Source organism: Panthera onca, chromosome D1, assembly GCF_046562875.1.
Source record: "Panthera onca isolate mPanOnc1 chromosome D1, mPanOnc1 haplotype 2, whole genome shotgun sequence".
Classification (NCBI taxonomy): Eukaryota; Metazoa; Chordata; class Mammalia; order Carnivora; family Felidae; genus Panthera; species Panthera onca.
Genome location: NC_138348.1, coordinates 35,163,135 through 35,171,152, shown reverse-complemented (window position 1 = coordinate 35,171,152; position 8,018 = coordinate 35,163,135). Strand labels below are relative to the sequence as shown.

General features: G+C 40.6%; 1 pseudogene; it reads right to left on the bottom strand.

Annotated features, from left to right (window-relative positions):
- Window positions 1-5,300: 5,300 nt before the first annotated feature.
- LOC132662466 (elongin-B pseudogene) lies at window positions 5,301-5,641 on the bottom strand (annotated as a pseudogene).
- Between the last annotated feature and the right edge of the window lie 2,377 nt (window positions 5,642-8,018).

Sequence of the window (8,018 nt, the reverse complement as noted above, 5' to 3'; positions counted from 1 at the left end):
GAGGGAGAGGAAAGTGGGTGATGGGCATTGAGGAGGGCACCTGTTGGGACGAGCACTGGGTGTTGTATGGAGACCAATTTGACAATAAAGTTCATATTAAAAAAATAAATTTAAAAAATTAAAAAATTAAAAATAATTAAACTGTGACCCAACTATATGTATTGGAGATGAATTTTAGTTTAAAAGACAGTTTGCAAGTAATATGATGGAAAAGATAATATCATGCAAAACACAAACATGAGAAATATGAAGTTGCTATACTAATATCAGACAAAATAGACTGTAAAAGAAAAAAAAGGGGGCGCCTGGGTGGTTTAGTCAGTTAAGCGTCTGACTTCAGCTCAGGTCATGACCTCGTGGTTCGTGAGTTTGAGGCCCACATCCAACTCGGTGCTGACACCTCAGAGCCTGAACCCTGCTTCAGATTCTGTGTCCCCCTCTTTCTCTGCCTCACCCACCCCTGCTTGTCCTCTGTCTCTCTCTATCTTTCAAAAATGAATAAACGTTAAAAAATTATTTAAAAAAATAAAATAATAAGGACTTTTTATTATTATTTTTTTAATTTTTATTCTTGACAGAGAGACAGAGACAGAGCAGGAGCTGGGGTAGGGCAGAGTGAGAGAGGGACACAGTATCTGAAGCAGGCTCCAGGTTCTAAGCGGTCAGCACTGAGCCCAACGTGGGGCTCGAACTCACAAACTGTTGATCATGACCTGAGCCGAAGTCAGACACTTAACCAACTGAGTCACCCAGGTGCCCCACAAAAAATAAGGACATTTTAGAATGATAAGATGGCTAAGCCATCAGAAAAATACAATAGTTATAAACATACATGCATCTAACATCAAAGCTCCAAGATACATAGAGCAAAAAAGGACATACATGAAGGGAGGCATAGTTAGTTGAAAATCACTGGACTTGTCAAAACCACCATGAGATACCACCTCATGCCCATTAGGATGGCTATTATAAAAAAAAGAAAAAACTGAAAAGTTTTGACAATGATGCTGAGAAATTGGAATCACTTCGACTGTTGGCGGGAATGTTAAATGCTGTAGGTGCCGTGGAAAACGGTTTGGTGGGCCCTCAAAAAGCTAAAGGTAGAATTCAAATGATACAGAAATTCCACCTCTGCATATACCCAAGATATATGAAAATAGGATCTCAAAGGGATATTTGTACATTCATGTTCATAGCAGCATTATTAACAGTAGCTAAAAGGTAGAAGCAATTCAGGTGTTCATTGACAATATTGACAATAAAACAATATGACGATATACAATAAAATGTTATATTCATCCCCTAAAAAGAGAGAAATTCTGACATAATCCAACATGGTGTGAACCTTGAAAACATTATGTTAAGCATAGTAAGCCACACATACAAGGACAAATAATGTGTAATTCCATTATTCCTAGCAATACTTTGTATAAGCTTTGAACAGAGCTTACCAGGTTTTAGGCAGAAGAAAGAATGGGGAATTATTGTTTAATGGTCAGAGTTTCAGTTTTGCAAAATGAAAACGAGTTCCATAGATTGATGGTAGTGATGGTTGCACAATATAAATATATCACTGAGCTGTTCATTTAAAAATGGTAAAGATGGTAAATTTTATGTATATTATACCACGATAAAAAATTTAAAGGAAAATGCAATAGAAGATTTATGTCATTAAAAATAATAGCCATTGGAGACCTCAGTACATTTTCAAAAATTAATAGTATAACTGGAAAGAACATCAACAAGACAATAGAAGATTTGAACAGCACTATAAAACAAATCGATTTAACAGGTATCTATATAGCACTTGACTACCAGCAAAATATACATTTCTCTCAAGTGCACATGAATCATTCTCCAAGATAGACTGCATGCTAAGCCATAAAATAAGAATAAATAAATTTAAAATGGGTAGGATTACACAAAGTTCATTAACCATCATAGAATAATATAATAAAGAAATAGCAAAGGAGGCGTCTGGGTGGCTCAGTCAGTTGAGGGCCCAACTTCGGCTCAGGTCATGATCTTGTGTCCATGGGTTCAAGCACCACATTGGGCCCTAGGCTGACAGCTCAAAGCCTGGAGCTTGCTTTGGATTCTGGGTCTCCCTCTCTCTCTGCCCACTTCCTGCTAATGCTGTCTCTCTCTGTCTCTCAAAAAATAAAATAAAATAATGTAAAACATTTAAAAAAAAAGAAATAGCAAAAAAACTTAGTGAGTTCATAAATATGTAAACAATTAAACAACACACTCTTAAATAGCCTGTAGGTCAAGGAAAAAAAAATAAGGAAAATTAGAAAATATGTTAAGATGAATTAAGATGAAAAAACAATATAGTAAAACTAATGGGATCCAGCTAAAAGGATACATAGAGATAAATGAAATAAATCAGTCATAGAAAGACAAACACCATATAATTGATTTCACTCATGTGTAGAATTTAAGAAACAAAATAGATGAGCATAGGGAAAAAAATAGAGAGAGAGACAAATCAAGAAACAGACTCTTAGCTCTGGAGAACAAACTGATGGTTACCAGAGGGGAAGCGGATGGGGGGATGGGTTAAATAGGTGATTAGGATTAAGGAGCGCACTTGTGATGAGCACTGGGTGTTGTATGAAAGTATTGAATCACTATATTGTACAGCGAAACTAATATCACACTGTATGTTAGCTAATGGGAATTTAAATAAACACTAAAAAAGTGTGTACATGTAAATGCCTATATTAAAAAAGAAAAAAAAATTCAAATGAAAAATGTATCTCCTACTGGTTCTCCTTCTCTGAAGAACTCTGAGAAACTCTGAGAGGTACAGATTTGGTATGAGAAGTGGTTCTACAGGAATGAAATATTAATGATGAGTTTTCTGAACTTGTTCTGGAGTATCTGGAATTAGTTCTCTAGTCTAATTATATTCAAGGCATAAATGGCTCTATTTTTAATGGTAAAGAAAGTACTGGTGGTTCATTTCATGATGGGTCAATAGAAATACACAAAGTACCACCACTGGATACTCTTAATCAAAAACTCATAAAACTCATATTCTGATTGGCTGTGTATTCAATATCTTAGAACACGTATGTCAATTTAATGGGTATAATGAGATTTCCGGTTGCTCTTAATTGCACTGGAGAAAGTGGGAAGATAAAATAATGAGTTCAGGGATTCAAATTCCCAGCTTAAATTCCTTACAAATAACCTGAAAGTGTCTATAACTTCCCTGAAAGAAATCCTTATCTTCTATAGCCACAGAGCTGACAGTTCTAAAAACCCAACCCAGAGTCTCATCTTGCAAGCAGCTGCATTATAACACAAATTGAATCTCCAACCTCACAGGATGTCTGAAATTAAAGTGAGGACAATCACTGGGGAAGAATGGAATCCTGATAGTTCCAGAGTTGAGCCAGTTTATAGACCTTTAATCCCTTGAATGAAGGGAGGTCAGGTCCCCTTCAGGAAGGACCCTGCCAAATTTTACACTGTTAATCTTTCTCCACACCTTCCCCAAAGAGACCTATGGCCTTTTATTAAGTGACTGTGTGTTGGGAAAAAAAAAAAAAGAGATAATCAGATTTTTAAAAGATTACTAGACACAGGCTCTGAAGTGTAGCTAAATCCAGGAGATCCAAGATGTCACTCAAGTTTATCTCAATATAGGTCCAGTGTGTTCAGAAATCCCTCATGTGGTTATTTTTTTAGTGCCAGAATGCATAATTAGAATAGACAGACTTAGCAATTGAAGAGTTTCCACCTAGGTTCTCTAACCTGCAGTGTAAGTGCTATTGCATTAGGAAAGGCCATGTGTAAGCCATTAGAAATGCCTCTACCTAAGTAAGTAGTAAATAGTAAACTAAAAGCAATACTACATACCTGGAAGGACTATTGAGATTAATGTCACTATCAATGACTTGAAGGGTGCATTCCCATTACATCCTCATTCAAATCTGCCAATTTGTCCAGTTTAGAAAGCAGATGTATCATGGAGATTGACAGTGGGTTATTGTAAACTTTACTAGGTATAAACTCTAATTTCATCTGCCCTTCCAAATGTGGTTTCACAGCTTGAGTAAATTAATATTTTTCCTTGTACCTGATATGCAGCTATAGAGTTGTCAAGTTCTTTTTTCTCAACACTTGCTGGTAAAGACCATCAAAACCAGTTTCCTTTTAGTTGGCAAGGCTGGCCATACAGCTTCACTGTTTTACCACAGAGGTATATCAGCTTTTCGGCCCTATATCGTAACTGATTCCACAGGAAACTTAATTGCTGGCCATCCAGAAGACGTCATACTGGCCCATGTAGGTTGACATTATGTAGTGATTAAGAAGTACCAACTCTCTAGACGTGGTGGTAAAACATTTACCTGTTAGAGACTGAGAAATAAATTCAATAACATTCATGGGCCTTCTACCCTCATGGAATTTCTAGGAGTCCAGTGGTGTGTACAGGGCATCCCTTCCAAGGTGAAAAAGAAGTTATTGCATCTAGCAGCATTTAAAAATAAAACCGAAGCACAACAACTAGTGGGGCCCTTTAGCTTATAGAGGCAAAAAATTTTGTCATCTGGGTGTGCTAACTCTGGCCCATTTACAAGCGACCCCCCAAAAATGCTAGTTTTGAATGAAGATCAGAGCAAAGGAAGGTTTGCTATAGCAGGTTCACTGTTCTGTCACTTGAGCCATATATGATCTAGCTGACATAATGGAGCATGAAGTGTCGATGACACTTTTTGGCGGGGGGCGGTCTATAGATTATTTATTAGGGGTGGAGAGAGAGCAGTCTTTCCACTTTGAATGTCCCCCCCGCCCCCAGAGCCTTAGAAGACTCAAGTAAGGCGACTGTAGGCAGTGGGTCCCCCGGGGAACCACACTGGCTCCAGCTGACATTTTTGCCCCTGGCCTCTGCCCCTCAGCCCAGAGGCTGCCCCGGAGCCTGTGAGAGCCTGCTTGCTGGAAGTCACAGTAAGAACCTTTGTCTCCAGGCTGAGCAGAAGGCTGGCCCAGGGGCCCGGGGTTCCTCCCAGTTCTCTGCGCATAGCCCCTGAGGGGCAGGCTGGAGTGGGTGTGGACAGTGGGGGCCCACAGAGCTTGGGGTCGGTCCCACAGTCACAGCCAGCCTAGCAAGCACACGGGGCTGAGAAGGAGCCTTGCAGGAGAGCAGACCCCATCCCAGGGAAGGTGACGCCCGAGTCAGGAGAGGGTGCGCAGAAAAAGGCAGCAACCAGGCAGGCACCAAATCTCTTTTATTGGGAGGGGGGCCACTGGGGGCGGGCCCGGGGCCCTCTCACTGCACAGCTTGTTTATTGGCGCTGCTTCCTGAGTCCTGCGGCTTCATTACATCGGGGCAGCTTGGGTGGACTGGAGAAGGGCTCGATGTGCAGGGCCTCCAAAGCTTCATCTGCCCGGAAGGCCAGCCCCACGGTGGCTGGGGCCTGCGGCCGTGCCATCTGACTGGTGAAGCCGCACTCTCCCAGTGTCTGGCCATCATCCAGAAGTTGGTCATCCTTGTACAGCGGCTGCTCGTCGGACGGCCACTTGAAGATGCCCTTGACAATGCGCTTCAGCTCGAACAAGGTGCTCGACTCCTTGGCGTACGCGAAGATGGTGGTCTTGTGGGGCCTGATCATGAGGAACACGTCCTGCCAGGTCCTGGCTTGGGCTGCGATGCTGAGAACTCCCTCTGCAGGCCTCCTGACTAAATGAGATTTACTTTTACTTTTGGAAACTTTGGCAGAGCTCTATAGGTGAATCATGGAATTTTCTGGGACATTCCTGTAGGGCAGTCTTGAAGAGAAATTCATCCAGTGATCAGAACTTTGGCCAATGTATCTGGTGATTCATTTTACATAGGGGAAAAAAAAAAAGGTTTGCGTTATACCGATTCACGAGTGGTAGCCAATCGTTGGACTGGACGTTCAAGTGCTTGGAAAGAACATGAGCAGAAACTTGGTGAAAAGGAGATTTGTGGAAGAGGCACATTTGCAGACCTCAAATGTGACTAGGATATTAGGAAACTATATTTCAAAAATAATTAATGCATAGCAAGAAAGATTACATTGTAAGAAACTATTATATAGCATATAGAAAACAAGTTTAATGGTGAAATCAAATTTATAGCACAATTAAATATTACTTCAATATCTGCCTTGAAAAACTATATGTATCTGAGTCAGTTTCCCACACCTTTTTTCTTCTTTAGTAGGTTTGAATTTTTCATATAAGAGAGTTTCATTTATTATACAAAAAGTAATTAAATGAAACACCTAAGTAAGTAACTATTTTGCACACAGCAATACTACAAGAATAAAATTTCATTTCCCACAACCAAACAGATTTTTTCTACAGTTCTCTAACTCTAATACCTCTAGAATGACTGCATCCCTGGCTTGAGTGATAACTTCTGCATCAAAAGTCACATATCGGTTCACGCAGAGATGTGAGATCTATCACACAGAAAGAAAAGTGAAATGATATTACAATGCAGGAACTCTGGATGACCTCAGCTGTCTCTGTTAGCAAACTTCATTGGTAAGAAAAATAAGCAGTGACAATAAAAATTGTCTATTTTTTAGTGTATGATTGTGGGACAGAGACAGAAAATAGAAAGTAATAACAAATCATTATTTTAAACCTAACCATTAATTACCCACTTCCATATTACAATACTATCAAAGAACACTCCCATGGGGCGCCTGGGTGGCTCGGTCGGTTAAGCGTCCGACTTCGGCTCAGGTCATGATATCGCGGTCCGTGAGTTTGAGCCCCGCATAGGGCTCTGTGCTGACAGCTCAGAGCCTGGAGCCTGTTTCAGATTCTGTGTCTCCCTCTCTCTGACCCTCCCCCGTTCATGCTCTATCTCTCTCTGTCTCAAAAATAAATAAACGTTAAAAAAAAAAAAAAAAAAAAAGAACACTCCCAAATCCTAGGGAATCTTCTGTATCTTTGCAGAGATTTTTCCACACTTGGTTGTGTTTTGATATCAGTATGTGGTGTATGTGATATCAGCCTTCCATTAATTAATCATTCATGTAATACGTTTCTTGCAACTTTCTTGTGCCTTGTTCTGATCACATCTAGTTTGGGAGGAGAAAGAAGAGGTAACATAGGTTAATATAGGGAACAATGAAGGAGGAGGTATCCCACAGAAGCTGGTATCTTAAAATGTAGTAACTATCAGGCCCTCATCAAGGCAGGAAGGGAATATCCAAAACAGAGTGTGGGGATCAATATCCCAAGGTCTCTCCTCCTACATCCACTATTATTCTTCCAGATTCTCCCGTTAGTCAACCTGGAAGGCAGAAGGCAAGAAAGCACAGATGATGCAGCCCACAGAATTCAGTTTTCTGGACCACAGAAGAGGTGAATTTGAGAGGCTAAGAGAAAAATTACCAGGTGTAGTCACAACTGCAAAGAAAAGATCTTTCCCCTCCCCCGCCGTTCGGAAACCAGCCAGGGCGCGCCCGGTCATAGTCTGACATAAAGGCGGGAACCAATCAAGTTCTGCTGAATGGTTTGAAATAAAGGCGGGAACCAATCAAGTTCTGCTGAGCCTTCAAATTTAAATGTCAACCTATAACAACTCTGTAACCTCAAAAAAATCCCTAACTTGTTTGTGCCTGTCTATAAAAGAAGCTGTAAGATCCTTGCTCGGGGCCTCTTGCGTCACCGGCAACGAGTGCGCGGAGGACCGGGTTCGAACCTGCAGTAAACCCCTGCCGCTTGGCTTTGACTCTGGACTCTGGTGGTTTGTTTTCAGGGGGTCTCTCGAATCAGGGCATATCAAATTAATATGGACGGCAACAGAGAATACCAACACGGCCAACTCTTTGTTCCACTTAGCATCTATTCTTGTCTGTGCTAAGAACTTACACCTTGAATTTATACCTTGAACCCAGCCACAATATTCATGGAAGGATGACTTCAATTCAGATATACTTCCAACTGGAATTTAAATTGTAAAGCAACCCACTACCAGAACTCTTCAAGTAAGACAGAAAATAAAAGCATTAAAACCAAAT